Source organism: Protopterus annectens, chromosome 1.part0 (assembly GCF_019279795.1).
Source record: "Protopterus annectens isolate FY-2018-M chromosome 1.part0, PAN1.0, whole genome shotgun sequence".
Lineage (NCBI taxonomy): Eukaryota > Metazoa > Chordata > Ceratodontiformes > Protopteridae > Protopterus > Protopterus annectens.
In genome coordinates, this window is record NC_056725.1 from 1,452,813,058 (window position 1) to 1,452,835,150 (window position 22,093).

Genomic DNA, 22,093 nt, shown 5'->3' on the forward strand with positions numbered 1-22,093 from the left:
GGCCAGTAATCCTCTTGGTGAGGTATTTTTGTGGTCTTTCCAGCTGTTGGAAGTGTCTTGTGAGGTACATCCCAAATGGGGCATTGTACTCTATGATGGGTCTAATGAGTGACGAGTAGAGGGGCACTATAACCTCTTTATTTCTTGATGCGAACCCTTCAGTAACTAGATGGGCTACATAGAAGGATTTCCTAACTACTTTGGCAATATGATTGTCAAAGGAGAGATTACTATCTACCTGGATACCCAGATCTCTTATTACCTCTTCTGTATCAAGGGGGCTGCCACCTATGTGGTAATTCATGGGTGTTTTGTTTTTCCCAAATGGGATGACTATGCATTTTTTGGCATTTAGCTTGAGGCCATGACTTTGACACCAGGTGTCTGTTTCAGTAAGGCCCTTTTGGAGGATGTCCGTTTCAGCAGGACAGTCAATTATGGCTCCCAGTTTGCAGTCATAGGCGAACTTGGTTAGCCATAGTCCTCCAGTGTTTGCCTGTACTTCTGAGAAGTATATGCCAAACAGTAGGGGTCCCAGGACCAAGCCTTGCGGGACACCACTTGTGACTGGTTTAGAGTCGGACCTGGAGCCCGCTATTCTTACCGTGTGAGTTCTGTCTGTAAGCCAGTTGGCAACCCATCTCATGATGTGGGGGTTTATGTTCAGGCTGGTGAGTTTTTCTGTAATACCCGAGTGGGGAATGGTGTCGAAAGCCTTGGCAAGGTCAAGGTAGGCTGTGTGAACCACCTTTCCCTCGTCTATGGCCTTGGTGACTGTCTCGAAGAAGTCAAACAGGTTTAGTAGGCATAATCTGCCTTTAACAAAGCCGAACTGGGTCGGGTCAATTGTTTGGAGGTTCCCAATGTCTTTGTTAATTAGTTCCATGATGATGCACTCCATAGCCTTGCAGACCAGGCTAGTCAGGCTTATGGGGCGACAGTTACCAGGGTCAGTTGTGGCCCTTCCTTTGTGGAGAGGAATAACCATTGCTGTGTGCCATTCTATGGGCACATAGCCTGTGGAGAGGCTGAGGTTGAACAGCATGCTTAGGTGGGGGGTTAGTTCATTCTGTAGTTCATGCAAGACGCAGCCTGGGATACCATCTGATCCCACTGATGCTCTGTATTTGGCTTTTGAAAGAGCTGTTTTCACCTGTGCGTCTGTGATTTCTGAGGCACTACACTTTTCCGGTATTGTTACGGTATATGTTGATGGTTTAATATTAAAACAAAAATCAAGTAGAAAAAGAAACAGTTATTTTTCATTGTAATAAGCATTAGTAAAAGACAAATATGGCTTGTAATGTTGAGTGTGATTTAGAATGCACACTAGATATCAAGCATCTAACCGTTTATACAGACAATATACCATTAACCATTGTTATTTTCACAAGAGGAAAAACTATAATCGTATACCTGTATCTATCAAAGCAACTATTTACATTATTTACACTATTTACACTGGGTTGTCACTCATGTAGGATGTTCTAATAGACTTTAGAAGTTAATATTATTACATATAATAGCGGTAGAAAGAAATAATTAAATACTAGAGAATAGTTTGGTATGTCTATTGCAATTGGCACATTTTTTGCAAAATGGTTTAATTGTGGTCTCTATATCAAGTTAGAACGGAAATTAGTTATGTTGGGGGAGTAGTATAGTAAAACAGCATGATCTGTCTAACTCAGTGAATGCCTAGCTAAGTACTTCTATAAGTCTTTTCCAGTATTTCTCAAAATAGGTTAATTTATTGAGGCTTGCAGTTCTTAATTTGTTTGCTAAAACATATTTGATAGCTATACATTTGAATTCTGCCCAGGAAGTTCTGGATCTGTCAAGCCAGTTGAGGGCTATATAGGATTTCAGTATTGCACACAGTGTTACTATAATATGTTTGGATTCATATGTATAGGAATTAGGGAAAATGTTTAATATTGCCATTTCCCATGAGAGGGTAGATTTCATATAGCCTGTTTTCTCCAGTTTTGCTCTTAAATAGCACCAAAGTTTATAGATGTTTTTGCAAGACCAAAATATGTGGAGAATGTCAGCTACTGTGTTGGCGCATGTGGGGCAGAAAGGTGATGAATTGGCATTTATTTGGCTCAGAAAGAATGGTGTGTCTCTTATGCACTGTTGTTAATCATAAATTGAGTGTAAATTAATTTTTTAAAGGGGGTTAGTTTTATAGTTATTATCTATTGCCGCTAGTCTTTGTTCATTAGTTAACCTATTGTTTTAACTCATCCAATAGTTTGAATATAGGATTTCGTTCTGGTATTTGATTTTGGTAACTAGTCTATAAGTGTTTGATAACATTTTAGTTCTCAGTAGTAGAAGGGAGATGATTTGTTGGTATAAATGAAAGTCTTGTAGAGTTATGTTGATTTCTGATGTCTTCGAAGTTACTAAGTATAATATTTGTTTAATAATTAAGTGGTATTTTTTATTTGCTGCTAGAGAATCCACAATATAACTTAAGGCTTGATCTTTTATTTGATAAAAGTCCCAGACTGTACAATTTTGTATGACTGGATACTTATCTAGGTTTAACATATTATTATTTAGTCTGATACTTGGGTTCATGTGTATTGGTTGAGCCATAATTAAGGAGTTCTTTAAGTTTAATGAAGTTACAAGCTTTTGTAAACATGTTACATTATTGACTAAGGTGGGGTGTATTTGGAAGTCTCTTAGAATCTTGTTATTAAGAAAAGGTATAGCCCTCGGGTTTATATTGGAGGAGCTTAGATGTTGGTGATAAATATTTATCCAAAGAGGGTGGCAGGAAGAATCAGAGGGTTCATAGTTGATTAGGCATATAATGTGGTCGGCATTGATAATAAGATAGTATAGCTGAAAGTTGGGGAGGCTTATTCCACTATTTTCTTTGGGCAGGGTTAACTTTGTGTAGCTAATTCTAGTGTTTTTTGGGTGCCAAATAAATTTACCCAATGTTGCTTTCATTTTAGAAAAAAAATTGTTTGGGATGTATTGGTTCACTGCTTGGAAATGATATAAAATTTTAGGGAGAATGTTCATTTTTATGATTGATGCCTTAGAAAGAAGGGAAAGATTTAAGTTTTTCCATCTGTCCAGATCTTCTATAACTTTTGACCAAACTTTATATAGTTTTTTTTTTTTATATAATTTCCTTGTGCAGATGAATGAAGGTGATGCCCAGGTATTTGAGTGAGTACTCTACTTTAATATTTGATTCTGGGAAGAAAATCTCCTTGTGGCTTAGAGGATTTAAAGGGAATATTTTTGATTTACTTGGATTCATGGCATAGTTTGAAATTGCAGAGACCTTGTCGATGGAGCTTACAATTTTTGCTAATTCTGTTGAGGGAAATTCAAAGTAGATGTTAAAATCGTCGGCGAACGCTGTGTATTTTACTTGGACTTTGGAGATGTAAATAGAGTGATTAAATGTTTTTTGGCTTAACTTTAGGAAAAGGGCTTCTAAGTAGAGGTTAAAATGATATGGGGAAAGTAGACAACCTTGTCTTGTGCCGTTAACTATTTGGATAGGGTATGAATTTTTTTTTGTTTGTGTAGCGTGGTGGTAGCTTTATTATATAGGACTCTGACCACAGCTATAAATTCTTCAGGAAGGGCGAATCATTTCAGAATCTTGAAAATTAAGTTTAGGTCGACTCGGTCAAAAGCTTTTTGTGCATCAACGGAAAGTGCATATTTGGGGGAACTATCTTTAATTGTCATGTTTGTTATTGCTTCTATTGTTAACATATTGTCCCAGACTTGCCTATTACTCATGAATCCTAGTTGTTCGGGAGATATGCTATAATGGAGTATTTTGTTGAGTCTGTGAGTCAATACTGTTGATAGTATTTTTATATCTAGGGAATATCTGCATCCTGTCTGCAGGCCTTTTGTGTGCTTCTTGTGCGGGTCATTAGTACAGGTTTGCACAATGGTAAGTGTTGTGCAAATGAGATATGTAAAGCTTAACTTGTTTTAGCCTTGTAAGCAGTGCTTATTAGGTTTCATCCTTAAAAGACAAAGGTGTGACTTGAACCATGATCTATAGATAGTATATGCTTTGTGGCTCAATGTGTTTAGCAATTGTGTTAGACACACAGGTGATTCATAGGTGTAGTTGATGTATTGGTTATCAAAGAAGTACATTACATGACATTTATTGTGTTTATCCATTTCCAGTGTTTGCACTAAGCTACATGCTGTACAAATAGTGGCATTAAAAAAGTGGAACGTGCACAACATCACGTTGGCATGAGGACAAGTATGTTCCAGAAGAAGCTTCCAGGTAGGCCTGGTACCTATGTCAATTTTTTAATATTTCTTATGTAGTAAAGTACTGAAAACAATACTTAAGTTGGTTTAATAATTCTTTTTGGAGGGGAACTAGTTATAGATTGATATAGTTAACAACACATTCTGGTTCATTACACGTTGGCTTGGGGTGGAAGTGTCATCCAAGTTTCAGTTAAATGTATTGTTAAAGGACATATAAATGCCAAATTCCCCCCTGTGTTATTGTTATTGTGATGATAGTGTCCTTACATTTTGCTTAAATTCTTCCAAGAGCATCCACCCTAGAAAGTGTAGTCAGCTGCACATGGTAAGCCAAACATTTTTATTTCCGTACTGATGAACATTTGACAAAAATATTCATTTATCCGTATGTGTGAGGTGGGTGTGAGGACTGTGTGTGTATTGTTGTACCATCTATGATAGTGGCATCAGTGTTAGTTTGTTAGCATATATTAAACTGTAGTAGTGTAGCTACTAATTTCTTTCCTGTGTTTCTTGCGTACTGCCACAGGTGATCCTTACAGTGGAATTGTAGGACTCTTACCACCTGATGTCAGAGTATTGCAGACTCTGATGATGATGGTGGTGGCCAAACAGAAGCACAGTCAGGGGGTGCAGAGGTCAAATCTGACACTGAGGTTGACATTCAGCCATCCCCTGTAATTCCATCTGACAAAGCCAGTAGGCCTACACATACCCATTCCAGTGATCCCTTAGATATTGCACAGGTGGAGGGTGAGCCACTTGATCAGGGTAGTGTGGTTACTGTGGCTTCACTGCCTGTTGACTCTGGCTGTAGCCAAGGTGTGGGCGAAGTGCGATGTAGGAGGTTGTTTGTGTAGCTTGGAAGAAGCCTGCTTTCCATCCTCCACCTAAGCTACATCTTAAAAAATTAAAAATTATAATAAAATGAAATGTAGTAAAATGAAAATAGTAGAATGAGTTAATAGGACAATGAGTTATATGTTTATTATACAACCAATTAAGAAAAATGTGTTTCTCAAAACTTGGTCATACATATGAAGGTAAAATGGGCTACAAATTTTGCATGATTTTAGTAATTTCATATTAGGTATCTTTCTAGTAAAACAGAACATGAATAATCAGGACTGCATAACCTATAGAACACTAATCAACCACCTCACAAAACAGAAGTGAACAATTAATTGGATGGCATTTAAAACAGTACTCTAGTAATGTTACAATAAATATTCTACCAAGTGGTACAAAATAATAAACAGGAATGCACTTCCTGTAGAAGTCAAATAAAGTGAAGAGTAACATAAAATAGTAAGTTAAGCCTCACTGTTCACAATGTTCTAGCAATGACTTGTCATCTTTCTCAAAAAAACAAATCAGTGACATGGTCAGTGTTGGATCTATAGTCTCTTTGCCTATAGTGTACATGATAAGTGCAAATAGTGACCCTACTTCTACCAAATGTTATGAATTTCTAGATCTTATCCTGAACTGGATACATAACATCTGTTGCCCAGTATCTTGAAATAGAAACTTGTAGAAAACAAAGCAAAAAAAAACAAAGCTTGAAAAATGGAAGCAAAGGAGAGAGAGAAGGGATATAATACTAAAAGGAGAGACAACAAATCTGAAGTCTAAAGAATATTTCATATTGATTGTTTTATTGACAAGAAAGATAGTCTAAGAAAATAGAAGGGGAATATAAAGAAAATGAAAAAAGATTAGCTGCAAGAAGAAAAAGCAAAGAAAATAAACTGAATGGGAAACAAGAGAATGTAAACAAATGCAGACAGAAAAGAAAATGCCATTAGAGGAGATTTAATACGAGAGAAGAAATGAGTAGTAAAATAAGAACAAAAAGTGTGAGAAGGGAAGGGGAAATAGCTGACTTTGAAAGGGAGAGAGTAAAACAAAGATAAGAAACAGAGGGAACTAATGTAAGATGAAAGCAAGAAAAATGAAAAGGAGAAGAAATACAAGACGAGAGATGAATGAAAACATTTAATGAGATTTTAACTAAATGACATTATTGCAATGCATATTAATTACTATTTATTTAGTAGAACTCTGATCAAAGTTGATAAATGCACATTTTGAAGGGGACTTTTTCTGAACTGATAATTTATTAGAAATGGAAATGACAATACTAGACTGGACTATGCAGTGGGATCCTGACCAGGGTTGTTCTATTAACTTATGAATATCTTGAGGAGACATCTTATGTACTTGCATGATTTTCCTTTGCAATGAGTTTATTTATTTTAGACTTGGTCTTTAAAGATAGCAGGTTGAGTTACCTATTAGAATGTTTGAATATCTGAAAGGATTTCACAGTAACTGAATGAGGCACTGGAATGTTTTTGGCTGGTTAGCAACTTAATGCAAGCTGGAAGGATGCAATGGTTGCTTCAGTGGTTGTTTTATGATTAGAAGTTAATGGGTTCTGTACTATAATGGGAATGTAAATGTTGTGGTATGGCTTGTGAATGCTTCCCATGGTTTGATTAAAAATTAGATTAAGAGTATGATAATGAAGAGTGGTTTAAAAGGGATTACATAGACTAGTTTTAACATAAGTCAGACCTGGGAATTTGCACTTAATCAGAGACTGAAATTTTATCAAGCTTCTAATAAGGGACATTCACAATTACTTGTGTACACCCTTTTGCAATGTCTGTTCTCCAAATGACATTCAGTAAGATATGAAGCTATTTATGTCACTAGAAGAATGATGTTTACATAATAAAGTAATATTTCAGTGGTAGATCATTAGCTAATATCCTTACTGGTCTCGCCAAGGAGTGCAATGGGCAACGAGGTGCATTTAACCTAACAGGTTACAGGGACACAGCGGAATAAAAATGGTTAGCAATTTCAACAGATTCTGATATTTTGTAGAAATAATAGATGGAAGCAAGTTTAAAATATTGGTTTCACATGTAAATGCATTTAGGTGAACTAAACACCAAGAAAATAAGGAACTGTGGTAGTCTGGGGGCAACCATGGAGAGAAAAGAAGTCTCATCACTGGGCTGTCTGAGGACTACAGACCATATATCAGATTGTCTGTTAACTGGGATAAGTGGCTTCATGATTTATATGAGCAGGTTGTGTCATGTACTGATTATGCAATTGATTATAGTAATAGATTGATAAGCTATCAGGGATGAAAAGAGAACAAGATATTGGACTGACTGGGGAGATTATTTTTTTGAGTTATGCTACAGAATCAGAATTGCCTAGAAATAGTTCTTGCTGAGTCCAGTTATGGCGGCTGCCAAAAAAGCAATTACTGGAAAATGGAAATCAAAGTCTAGACCAACTATACTAGAAGTAGTGAATATAGTAACAGAGATAAACAAAACTGGAATTGGGATCTTTAGAAAAGGGAAGGAGCAAACTACATAGGATACATACAATGGAAATTGTGGGAACAATATGCAGAGCAGGAAGGAGGTTTAAGTGGCAGGATTTGATTGAGCTATATCATGCTAAGTGACAATGCCTGGATGGTTTACAAATGATGTATAATGTTTACAACTACAGTTGTTTCAATGGTGTCTGTGTTGTAAACTGTTGCAACTAAGGCAATATCATTTTGTATGTTTTTCATTTATATAAATGTAAGATTGCCTTTGTCATATGTGTAAATTTAATAAAGATGTTTGGAAAAAAAAGATAAGCAAATGAGACATATGTTCTTGGCATGGGAGGAAATCATGGTTTATGCACTACTGTAAAACGATTAATATCTTCAAAGGTCATACAAGTATGTACAAATATATGAAAGGCAGAGTTTAGATAAATACTTTGCATATAATATTTGACTTGATCTGAACAAGAAGATATTGGGAATGTTTTCTCCATTTTGAGATGTTTTTGTAAATATGTTTTAGAAAAGATATTTGCTGAAGTAGAAAGAATACAAAAATGGAGATGCAAACTTGTCAAAGCTAAGTACATGAACAAAACAGGGCCAACTATAAGGAACCCCCTCAAAAAATACTGGAGAAATCAAATATATTACTAGCTCCAAGAAGCAACATGCAGAATATTTATTATTCCACCTTCCTCATCAAATAGCATATTACAGGAAAAGAAATGGCATGAATCTATAAAAGTAATTTAAGCTCATGTATCCTCAACACTCCAATGAGATAAACTCTGGGTTCCAAAAAGCAGTAATACTAGAATATTAGCAACTCAGTAGAATGTTCCCACATTTGCTTTCAGTAAACCCAGTACACTAATTAACATATTATTAACTCTCAGATAGTGATGCATGTAACCCAGATAGTCTACACCCTTTGTTTATTAAGGTATTAACATTTTTTTAATAAGTTAAGCCATATCATGTATCATCAGTCTTATATTAATAACAGAAACTATCCTCGGCCTGTAGAGCTTCCTGCAAAAAACACATGCCCTACACCACAAGACTCTATCCAATCCCCCCTGCCCACTTTTGCCAGATGTCTGAAAAATTATATATTCACCAGTTCAGCATGACACCACTAAATATGGATTAATCAATCTAATCAATATGGCTCCCAAATTGGTTTCTACATACTGACTGTCCTCTGGGTGTTTACAAACAAACCCTGTTTTTGTACACATTAAATGAAAAAAAAAATTTTAGAAAATCCTCCCCCTTACAGTTATTACAATATACTTATATAATTTCCAAAGAAACTTGTACATGGGTTAAATCCCATGTAAGAATAAGAACCTACATAGTAAAATTAATAAAACACAATTAATTACATACTAACAAAGTGAGGTTCCAAGGTCTAGTACTTAGCCCTCCTCAGTTGTACATATTTGTAAGTGGTCCTCTCTTGACTGACTCAAATTTAATTATACAATCCCTGCAGGTTATCTTTTCATTTTTAGAAGAGAGACTAAACTGCATTATCCAACAGTATATTCAAATTATTCCCTGACAGTGACTCACAACTCTGAATTGTTGCTTGGCCAAAAAACACATCTTATACTCAGACAAAGGTAAGACTGTGCTCTTCATGATAACCCAGAAACAATAACCAGCCAAAACCTTATCACAAAGTTCCTGCAATATGTACAGCTGGAAAAGTATGCTATTTTGAAGATCTTAGTTCGTATAGAGACCCGACCTATTTTTCACCTTGCATGATGTTACATATATATAGGTTGAGCTACACCAAAGCATAAACTAATCTGTAGCATTTCAATACTTCTACCTTCTTCAGCCAGGTGGTGCATTGCCAAAAATTTCATTCTTGACTAAGGTGATTGTTATCTACCAATTTGTAACTATGGGATATAAAATATGGACAGAACACAGTAAGCCAGATATGCTACTACAAAAACTATTGGATATAAAATATGGACAGAACACAGTAAGCCTGATATGGTACTACTCATCCATGTAGGCTGCATTGAATGCTATGACATATCCTAGTTAAGTGCAAATGGACTTCCAACCAACTACAGAGTAAAACAACATTTATACATCCCAGTTCATATTCACCTGTTTATGGAGTACTGCTCACCACTTGACCTGATATATATATATTTTTAATTTCCATCTGGGAATTAAAACCCATTTCCAGCAGGGTTGCAGGTAAAAATATCCCATTGCTGCATACACAAAGTTAGTATGACAAAGTGCACAGCATCTATTAAAACAAAATATATAGTTTCATAAGTTCAAAGGGAAGTATTAGGCTAGCTGCCCTTGCGGGACATTTTAAGCCTATTCAGTTTTTACTTTTTGTGCTAGAAATAACCTATTCCTTTTGGTTAAAAGCTGGCCTGACCCACTTCATGGTTGATAATTATATATTACGCCTAATAAAATAACTAGGCTTATACCATATGTAATTTGAGGGTACCCATGCATGAGATAAAGCATTTAGGAGCTGCCTCTTCCATTAATAGTACAGGGGGCAGTCCTGTTTTTTCCATTCATAGATCTAAGTTGTGCTTGAATTTAGACAGAGATGAACTTTGCTTTACATGGATGAGGAATCGCTTGCAGAGCAGATATACCTGCATTTCCAAACTGTTGATGTTGCAGAAGAGATTTAGATCCCTAAATTGAGCATTTTAGATGCCATCTGTCTTGCTGATGTGCAGTAAATCCATCAGTAATTGGTAGGAGGATGCTTTGTACACCAGACACTGGTCACCTCTTATTAGTCGGTAGGAAACTGAGTATAGTGACAGGGCTTGGGGTCAGTCCATGTAGGACATGTTAGGCCTTGCATCTTTTTAATTAGATATCTCTGTGGGCTTTCCCATTGTTTTAAGTGTCTGGACAGATTCATGTTGAAGAGGACATTATATTCAATGGTTGGCCTATTGAGGGCTTGGTAATGGGGAGCAATGACATTCCTAGATCTAAACATAAATCCCTGCGTTTATAATCTGTGCAATATTGAAGAACTTAACAATAGATATATGTTGGTCTAAAATTAGGTCACGGTCCACATAAGTAGCCAAATCATAAATGGCTGGGTTTATTTGGCAATGTAGTTCCCTGGTAGATGACTTCCTAAAGGACACAATAATGCATTTTTGAGCATTTTGTTTCTGTCCATGATTTTTTCACTAGTTATTTATTTTGGACAATCCTTCCTGCAAGATGACTAAGTCATTTGAGGAGACAGTAACTGTTCCTAACTTGCAGTCATCTGCAAACTTAGTCAACCAGAACCCCTTAGTATTGGCTTTTACTTTAGAAAAGTAGATGCCAAACTGGAGAGGTCCCAGCACAGAACCATGGTAGCTGGTCTCTTTGTGTAGGTAACTTCCCCTATTTTGATTAGTTGCATCCAATCTGTGAACCAGCTGGCAATCCAGTGGGTGACATAGGGGTTTATTCCCAGTTTTAGATTTTTTACTCTGCCTGAGTGGGAAATTGCATTAAAAGCTTTGGTCAGGTTGCTTTGATGAACTTTTCAAAAATTCCACCAGGTTGAGTAAGCATGACCTGCCCTTGATGAATTCAAACTGACATAGGTCCAATGTCTGAAGGTTCCTATGTCCTGACTGATTAGTTCCATGATAAGTATTTCTATAGCACTGCACATGAAGCTGGTCAGATTATATTATTAATATGCTATTCCACAGCAGGTACTTGGGTGGAGAAGTAATAGTGGAATATAGGTGCCTTTTTGTGGTATGCGTACATATTACTCCTGAAAGCACTGAACCTTTGGTGGAACAAGTGGGGTATATTTATAAAGGAAAAAGAGCACAGTGTGCAGGACTTTTAAACAGAAGTTGGTCAACATGCGATTAATCTGAACTATAACATCTAAAGCCTCAGGACATTGGAAGAGTGACATTCCCTTGGTCACAAAACATGCAAAAACACTTTTTTGTAGGAGTTAAGATTCCTTGTGGCTAGCTCCCACACTCAGTCTCAAGATAAACCCACTCAGAGGTCATATAAAGTCAGAAAAGAGGGAAAAGGTGGAACACAAATCTAAAATTTGCTTTCTCCCTTTCCTGTGACTCCATGATTCAATGTTCAACCTTAGTTGTCTCACAATGTTGAAACTACAAATTTGCAAGCTTCCTGCTTTACATTATTAGACTTTTTATTCCAGGATATGACAACCAGAGGCTTTTCTGAGCCTAACATCATTGGGCCTATCACACATACCTACATAAATAACTTGACAGAAAAGGCTAAAGTTAGAACTGGATAAGTTTTCATATAGTTCATGATCTTTATTATATGAAGGAAATCAAATAGTTTGCTGTTATCTAAATGAAATGGCTTGCTATTAACTTGCACAGCATTGAATAAATCAGGGCACTAATCATAACAATTGTGCAATATGGTGCAGGCTTGGTACATATATAGTGGTATTCCAAGGCCTGTTGCAGTTAATAAAAGTAGTGCATCATTTTTAGACACACTCTTCTTCATGTAGGCCTTTCGATCGATTCAGGGTGCAAAAGACCAATGTGTAGAACATAATGTAAAAGAGGGAGTGCAATTTTAAATAAGTGGAGAACTCATAAAAAGAAGTCAACCAGAGTGTATAGAGAATTTGCTGCTGGTAACAGTGTTGATTATGGAAAAGGAATGAGCTGCATTTGGCATCTGAATCCATATCAAAGTAGGTGGAAGTATAGCACAAGCGTATGCTGCCCATCAAGTGATTTGTAAAACATTGGTGGTTTGTTAAGAAAAATAAGTAGACATGTTATACAAGAAACTAATCAAAGATTCTTCTTAATATAAAGAAATTTGATGGGTCTGTTGTCTGTTACCGCTACCAGAAGTCCTATGATTAACATGTGTCATATTTTTTCAGTAATAAATCTTGTAGGAATAATAAAACTATAACTGAATCAAACATCAGAATTTATTTAGCTGTCAGTGAAATAATATACCACTGTCATTCCAAGAAAAATGACAATACTGAAGTGGCATATGGTATGATTTGGTGAAGTATGATAGGGACAGGTGCATTTCTTGTAGGTGGGTTCGATTACGCCATGCCAGAGGATGAAGAATTGTTTCAATTTTGTGGAAAGGATACATTTTCTAGATTTGTAAACATAAACACATGTGGGGTCTTTACAACCCTAATTGGATGTTAGAATTGCTACTTATGAGTGGAAATGAATGGTTTTCCATGTTTGTATGGGACATAAAAAGGGATATGGTACTTTAAGGACTGGACATCGTCAGAGTTAGCACCAGCCAATATGTTCACTCTCCAGCTTTGACAGAAGACAATGGGATTTACCATTTCCTGCATCATTTTTCAATGTGGTTTTTGACTGGGATGGTTGCCAACTGCATTGTAAAGTTAGTACTAGAAAAAAACATAAAAAGTAAACTGCAAGTCAAGGCACAATAACTGTTGCTACACAGAATGGATATTTTGGCATAGTTGGATAATAAAGCCCTGACTATGATGCAAGTGACCAGAATTCAGCTAATGGCTTGGGCACCTGTCAGAGCTGGAGGAAAGCAGAAGTGGAATGATGTGGCTAAGAGGGGAGAAGACAGGGTTCCAGGGCACAATCTCCATGGTTTCTTCCCCAGTGAAATGTGGGCATCATGCATAGGTACTGTGTACAAGGAGCAGCAAGGCTATTTGGTTACATATGCACAGAGACAGTTATGTACATCATGGCAGCACATTCAATGCCAGCTCCTTGGACACCTCAGGAATGCAAGTGAGAATGTAGGGCTTAATTATAACCCCCAGCACCTATGAGTAGATGAAGGGCTTAACTACAAACCCTATTACCTATGTCTAGATATAGGGCTTAATTACAAACCCCAGCACCTATGACTAGTAGAGCTTAATTACAAACCCTATTACCTATGACTACATGTAGGACTTAATAACAACCCCCTATACCTATGACTAGAATAACATCTCACACTTATGTCACACATGACTCTCACTCCAAGTGAATCAATGTAGCCCCCCTTCCCACTTAGGTCAGAAGACTGGCCAAGAGAACAGGGCTTGATATGACAGTGATTTTTCCTGGGATGCCAATAATCTTTGAATCTATTTCCAGTGAAACACTCAGATGTTGTAGAAAAATATATAAGGAACTCACACTGGATTTTGGAGCAAAGTGTGCCACGTATGAGTGAGTGGTTTGAGTTGTGTTACACTGGGGGAGGTTTCTTTCTATGCTGCATTTCCACTCAAGGCTCACTGCCATAAAGCAGTGCTTTAATATATGCACTTTTATTGACTAGACCTATACCGATAGGAAAGATATGAATAAGAAATATTTGCTGTCTGTTTTCTCCTTTCCTCCCTTAAATTACAATCGAATACCAGCTTTTTATGAAAAATGCCAGCAGCAAGTTTAGCTGGTATGAACTGCTGTGATGACAGTCTTTGCTCTTTTCTTTCATCTAATTTAATATCTAAATCACAGCTAGATATCATTTAGACACCACAATGTCATGACAACCAGAAATGTAATTGTGGCATGTGGTATTTTTTGCACATTTATTCTAAGAATTCTAGCTGGAGCTCCCATACTTTTTTCCATTTCTGTATGAAGCAAAACACACCATCATACATAAAATAAATCCGAGTATATCACAACATTTTTCTAAACATCATTTATTAATTTTTGTAGCCAAGCTTTTCTTTAGATGTCATCCAAATCTCATATCTGGTAAAATGTACAACAGTTAAGGGCACAGGGGTATTTGTTTCAACAGCTGAATAAATCACAGTTCTTGACATTCTTACAAGCTCTTTGGATTTAATGGGTTTACTGTTAAATATTACTTTCAGGACACAGTGCAGGAATGTGCTGATTTAATAATGACAGCATTAAATATCTTTTTTCCATTTTAGTAAACATTAACAGCTGTGTATCTATGGCAGTACATTGCTTTTGAATGTCAGTTTTAGGAGACTTTATTTTTGCAAGGCACAGACCAGACAGTGTATAGATTTGTTCGCACTTATCCTTAGCGTATACAAGGAAATGCAGTGCATTGCATCATTTACTGTGTCGTCTTGGTGACACTTGTCACCCCTAAATAACTCCTAAATTGAAAATAGAAATGCTAAACTATTATTTGCTATAGGCATGACATGAAATGTGCAATTAAAGCTGTAAGAAAGTTAATATGCAGCTTGCACTGGCATTTTCTGTACTGTTACATCATAAAATATACTGCTTTGAAAGCAAAGTGGACTCCATTATGAATAAAGACTTGGCAGTTATTGACAATGATTTGGAACTCACTAAAATGCTGGTTAGCACTCCCCTTCAGTGAGTCCTCTTCAGTTATCAGGAAGGGTGAAACTCAAAGAAGGCTGTAGAAAGAAGCTTGCGTGACTTATATTCCATAACCACACTGGTATATCAGGTTATGAAGAATGGGCCTCCTTCTCCAATAGTTCAGATTGAAACTCAAAGATAAACAAAAGAGATGCAGTGTCTGTATGCAGACATGGGGGGTTTGATTCATGAAGATTAACACTAAAGTCTATACCTTCATTAACATTTTTGAATAAATAAACAGTAACAGCACTGTTGTAAGGCTGTCTATGAATTCAGAAAGACTACCTCTATAGATACACCTTGTGGTAACTTTTTGAATCCCCCCATTTTTAATCATATTAGCCCACTGAATCAATATAAACAAATAACAAGCTGCTATCAAATGCATAATGAAAATGCTCAGCCCTATATGAGAAAAAATGATGATCCAATATGGTGTCATGTATTTGAAGAAGGCTTTATGAATACCCCAGTTAATACATTTGCCTGGCCAACAGAATGGATGATTATGTTATCACAGAGATGACAACCCTAGATCAGCATTTTTATGGAAAGTTTTTACCTCCAGATCAGAAGGGTACATGTATAGAAGCTTTCCGTTATGAGTCATGTGACGTCCTTGAGAAAGGGATGAAGAAGAATTGAATGGCCTTCCAGATTTACCAATGAAATAAAGAAAGGTTTCCAGTTTCATGAAAATGTTTTTCAGTATTGTATTTTAGATTTGGTTTTGTCAAAAATCTGTGTTAAAAAACAAATGCACATGTATATTAAGCAGGAAGAACATTTAACTAAATTATTAATTACTGATGTAAGTGGTTTATCAGTGAAGTCATCTAAGCCTAAAAGAAAATAAGGTCCACTGATACTCCAGTTTGAAATCTATAGTGTGCCTGCATGGCTAAAGGATGTGTATTCACAGACATCTAATGATAATAACAGAAAATTCCTTTATCTGTTCAATAATATTATAGATGATATTTTGTTTTGGTTGCTTTATATGCTTTTCTACATGTACAGTGTCACAGACAGATATTTATAGTACCACTCAACAATGGAATTTCTGATCTGGTGATAGCCTTTGATATTAAAATATACAATGTGTGTGTGATGACATCATATTTGATAGGAGCTGGCTCCTAGATATGCAGAAATGTATCAAGACTTGATGACAGCTTTCTATTTCTAACAACTTGTAATACATCATGTATTGATACAGTATTGGCTAGAGTTTTCAAACACAAATAATCCAAGATTTTGTTCAGAGTCCACTCTGACTACATCATTACCCTTGTCTTTTTAGATATCTGCTAATTTATTTTTTTTGTCAGGTAAATCAAATTGTAGAAATATGCTTGAAGCATATACAGCTGAATCCTCAGCTGGTTATTGGTTAAATTATGAAGTTAAGTGAAATAAATGTACAATTCTGACTGTGACTTGAATCAAGGATCCAAAGCATACACAGCTGGTGCCTACAACCAAGAGACCATCAAAGACAATCAAAGTATCTGTTTAAGAAACTTGATCAGCTTAAAAACCTGCTTCTCTCTCAAGCAGAACCATCATTCTTCAGTTTTCAGAAAGATTAAATTGCTCACACACTTAGACGCAACTGATGCCATTACAAAATATTTATAAATTGTTAGAAAGTAAAATGAAAAGACGGGCTTTGCTTCATATTTTAAACTATGGAATTTGGTGTATATTGTCAGTACATATCTTCAGCAGTGTCAAAGACCACTATTATTACCTTGCAGTAGATTTACCAAACTTCCTGACAAATAGATTTAGTTGCTGAAGTATTATATACAGGGCTATGTTTACCTGTATGGCGCTGTTTACATCATACACTGCATTTTTGCAAACTATAGCTGAGACAATGTATAATAAAGCCTATGAAAAGTCAGCATCAGCTGGTTAGAAACTCCTGACTTTTCGTTAGTAGTGCAAAAATTTATAATTATAATTGTTCATATATCATATGATACAGTGCACAAATCAGGGCTCTCTATTTGTAATTTAAGTCTGCACCCTGAAACCAGATTAACTGTGGAGATTCCCATCTTTGTTGAATGTAGATATTATTAAATATTTATTACTACACTCATGGTTGCAGAATTCTTCAATATTGCATCACTGCTTTTAATGATTTCAGCAATCTTAATCACTGGACTATGAACTGATATGAATGCCTTCCAGATTCCTTGCTGTTTGAAAAATAATGTTGCAGAATAGATTCTTGGTCAAATTTTTCAGGTTCTGATTTGTGATATTCATTTCTCCAGTCTGTCTTCTTTGTCTCTTCTGGAAGGTTTTACTGGCCCAACAATACAAAATTTCTGTTTCGGTTTCTCTTAAATAATAACAGAAATTCATTATAACAAACAATGAGCTGAACAATGTAGCCATTTGTATCATGATTTTTTTCTGCCATGTTTGCTGACACAGAATAGAGTCTTATTCCACACATTTTGTTTACTAACTGTATTAGTGAATTTAAGCTGAGAATGAAACAAAGCACTTTGCTGAAAAGTAACACCTTACAAGGGTAACATTCTGAGAGTAGAACTTTAGAAGATAGAATCTTGTTTTCCAAGTGAATGTGTTATGTTTAGCATACTATGTCTTAAATGTTTAAAAGGAACCAGAACAGAACTTAATGAAAAAAGAAGACAGTAAGACAAATACTCGCTAATCCAATAGAAAAGATAATGAACCAGACCAGAGGCCAGACCAGAGGCAGTCTCGAGTCCATGCTATTTGTACTGAACGGCTAAGCTGGAGTTCATCAAGTTTATACACATCCATTATGATATGTCTGAGCATCCTAGTCATTTAACTGAATTGTCTCACAGTGACTCTGCAGTGTTAAACTCTATATGTAACACTAGACCAATTGTGGAAGGCTATGCTCCGATATGAATCAGAGCAGACCTACACAGTACATTGCCTGAATCACTATTCATGCTTCATGTCTTACAATATGTACCCTCAGGAGTAAGAATTAACCCTGTGAGTTACTGGTATCCACACGGTCAGCAATTTCTGTGCATGCTTGCTGATTCCTCACTGCTAGAGCTGTCTGAATCACTCCAGCAATAATCTTGTAATATTTCAAACTTTATTTGCATGAGGAATGCCCATGGTATTTCCTGCTTGTATAGTACATAAGCATTTTAACACATGTAGTCCCATTTCATCAGTTTTTTCTGAATCAACCTATCCCTGTGGAATATGCACTTGAGATGGGTTTCTTGGTCCTGCACAGTCCCCAAGCCACTATTCAATCATATCAAAGATCATGTTTGTATAGGCACACTGCATTACTTACACGTGATTATTTGTCTGGAAACATATACATTGCAATAGTATATGAGCAAATTCAGGTGAAAATGCTCATAATCTATTCAAAGCACATCTCATCACTTTTTACTTTCTATAAAAATGTTAAGAACAAAATTGATACTCTACTGATTTAAGATGTAATGTGACACTTCCCCTCCTTATAAAAATTGGTGCCACACACTTTTCATTATGTTGATATATTTTGGGTAAAAATAAACAGCATAAATACTACTTTTAGCATTTGATGGTAAGGAAGAATCATATTTGAATAAATCAAGAACTAATACACCTTTTTTAGATACATTACCTTGTGTAGTTTTTAGTCATGTAACTTTTAACACAGCTTCATAATTACAGCAAAACACTAGAAGATGCTTTTAGATAAAAATTTGCATACCTAAATGCACTAACAGTATTCAGTTTCACCATGTCTAACTATACGTGGCTATATAATTGTTTTACTGTATCTCTTACTGTATTGTGTCTTATTGCTTAAATCATAATTTAACTGGCCACTGCCCTATCAGTTTTACTTTAAAACTCATCTTCTGTGAGGTTTATCATTCTTTTAACTGCAGAATATTCTAGTTCTGAGATTCAGTACTTGAGAGGGTACAATCCATTGCATATCTAAATGTATTGAATCTTGTCATCCTCACTTGAGGACATGAACCTTTGAATTTAGTTTCTTTCCTATGAACTGAATCTGTTTGTGCCACCAGACATTTTTCTATATTTTCTTTTAGTCAAGAAATGAGTCTGAATGCTTAAGGCAAAATGGCAGGTTTCTTGAAAGAGCGGCATACTAAAAACGTTCACAGAGAGAGCTCTCATTTAAATATATCATACTTTATTTACTTATAATGCATAAAAGACCTCTTATTTACACAGTATATTACACTTTTCCAAGAAATAATGTGAAATGTCTATAAAGGACAAACCTAAATGATAAAACTGATGACTGCACATAACATATAATATGGCATTCCTCTCACTGAATGTTATGCCTCCATCTCATTTACATGACAATCACCTGACTGCATATTTCACTTAAAAGTGAATATTACAGTGAAATAAATATTTAATGTCTCAATTGATTTCTTGTGCCTGAAGTGGTATTTTGACCTGCTAAAAGAATTGATTTACTCATTTAAATGAGGATTTTTATGCAAGAGTTTTAAGATTACCCAATCTTTATTGACATAACTGTGCCACATTAACGTTGCTTGCTGTCAACTGGTACATTTGTGTTTCAGCTTAATTAGTTCCTAATGGTTTGGGAATTAAAACTTGTCCCTGTTTGCTGAATGTGTTGCAAATATGCCCTTGCTACCCTGTTAATGTGTGCATGGCATAGCTTGTTTAAAGATGCTGATCTGTTTAGATGCACAATGCAGAACTGGTGTGTGCAGCACAATTCTACAGAGGTGAAGGTACATGCAAGCCTGCATTAAATGGGCTAGCAGAAATTCATATCCTACTTTTTCCAGCTAGATATACTGATGGACATCAATGTGGTCTGCAAATGTGTAGGAACTGAAAATCATATGATGTAGTAGATTGAACAGTATTATTGCAAATTTCAGTCAAAATAGCCAATATTGATTTAAATTGGTTTTGTTCATAAGGATTTATTTTCAAAGCAGTGCTAGTGATAATTTATCTTAGTACACTAGATCATGTTGGGAGAATCTGCTTCTCTTTTACAACACACACACACAAACACACACACACACACACATATATATATTATATATTATATATATACATATATATATATATATATATATAGCTTGTACAGCTTTATGTCAAGGTGATCAATATCGAGTGCCTACTGTACAGGAGAACTGCAAATGCATACAATGTAACAGGCCAGTATCTAAACTACTTATTCATTTAAATGTTTAAAGTGCAGGATCAAATTATTGAAAAATACTATTTTATTTAAGAGTAGCCACTACTCTGCACAGTTCCAGAAGTATGCCACAAGTAAAGGACTTTTTATAATTAGTATTAAAATGCATCATTGAAATAACAACAGAAAGTATACATGATTTATGAAATTATAAACACAGGTTGTCTTCCATAAGTGTAGATATATCTATCTATATCTATGTATATATATATATATATATATATATATATATATATATATATATATATATATATATATATATATATATATATATATATAGGTTCACTTCAAAATCTTGAAAGCTCAAAATCCTGAACTCAAAATCTCAAAAGCTCAAAATACCAAAAACTCATAATACTGAATCTCATAATACTGAGAAACATACAGGACACCAACACTGACTGTATTGCATCATAGGCTCATAGGAGGTTACTAGGCTAATGGCCTTGGGGGCCATCCAAGCCTAGCCAAGAGTTTATCCCCAAAAAGAAACCTCAGTCAGCACCTGTTGCCCCTGTCAATGAGGGACCCAGGTAGAACCCCAGGACAAATTTGTGATTTCCCATCCACTCATCAAGGTTGCACTTGAAGGGGGTCAGCAAGGTGCTCTGTTTGACATGTATGGGAAGTCTATTCCAGAGATGGGGCAGCCTCTGGGAGACAAACCTGTCTCTCCAGCAAGTTTTATTGATGTTTCATATCAGGTTCAGACCTTTTGAGTGGGTAGTGCTCAAGGAGTTAGACTTACAGATATGGAGCATCTCTAGTAGGGCAGGGTCTGAGATTGCCTTGTAGGCGAGACACAGATTACCCCTGAGCAATCTGTATGATACTGAGTAGAGTGATAGTGATTTCAGCCTGTCTGCATAGGACAGGTGTTGGAGGCCATGGATTCTCTTTGTGAGGTATTTCAGTGGCCTTTCCTGTTGGTGCAGATGTTTGGAGAGGTACATCCCAAAGGGAGCATTATACTCAATTATTGGTTTAATGACGGAGGAGTATATAGAGGTCATAACCTCTTTTTTTCTGGATGCAATCCCTTTACTTATGAGATGAACCAAATAAAAGGTTTTTCTGACCACTACCACTACATGATGGTCAAATGTGAGGTTATCAACCTGAGTGCCAAGATCTCTCACCACAAGTTGTGTGCTTAGGGGGTTGCCATTGATGTGGTAATCAACAAGGGTCATGTTTTCGTTGAATGGTATGATGATACATTTTTTTGCATTTTGCTTGAGGCCATGACCTTTTTACCAGTCATTAGTTGCTGTGAGCCCCACTTGTAGTATACTAACATCATTTGGGGAGTCAATGACAGCTCCCAACTTACAGTTGTCTGAAACTTGGTCAGCCACAGGCCCTTTGTTTTTGCCTAGGCCTCTGAGAAATAGATGCCAAACAGTAGGGATCCCAGGACAGATCCCTGAGGAACTCCACTAGTGACAGGTCTGCTATCGAAGGTGGAGGTGCCTATCTTGACTTTGCAGTTCCTGTCAGTGAGTCAGTTGGCCACCCCCACCTGACGAGATATGGATTTATGCCAAGTTGTGTTAGCTTTTTGATGATGCTTGAGTGGGGGATTGTGTCAAAGGCCTTGGCCAAGTCAAGGTAAGCTGTATGTACTGACTTCCATCACCCAGGGCCTTGGTGATAGTCTCAAAGATGTCAACCAGGTTCAACAGGCAAGATCTGCCCTGGACAAATCCATACAGGGTGGGGTCAAGTACCTGGAGATTGCCTATGTCCTTGTTTATGAGATCCATAATA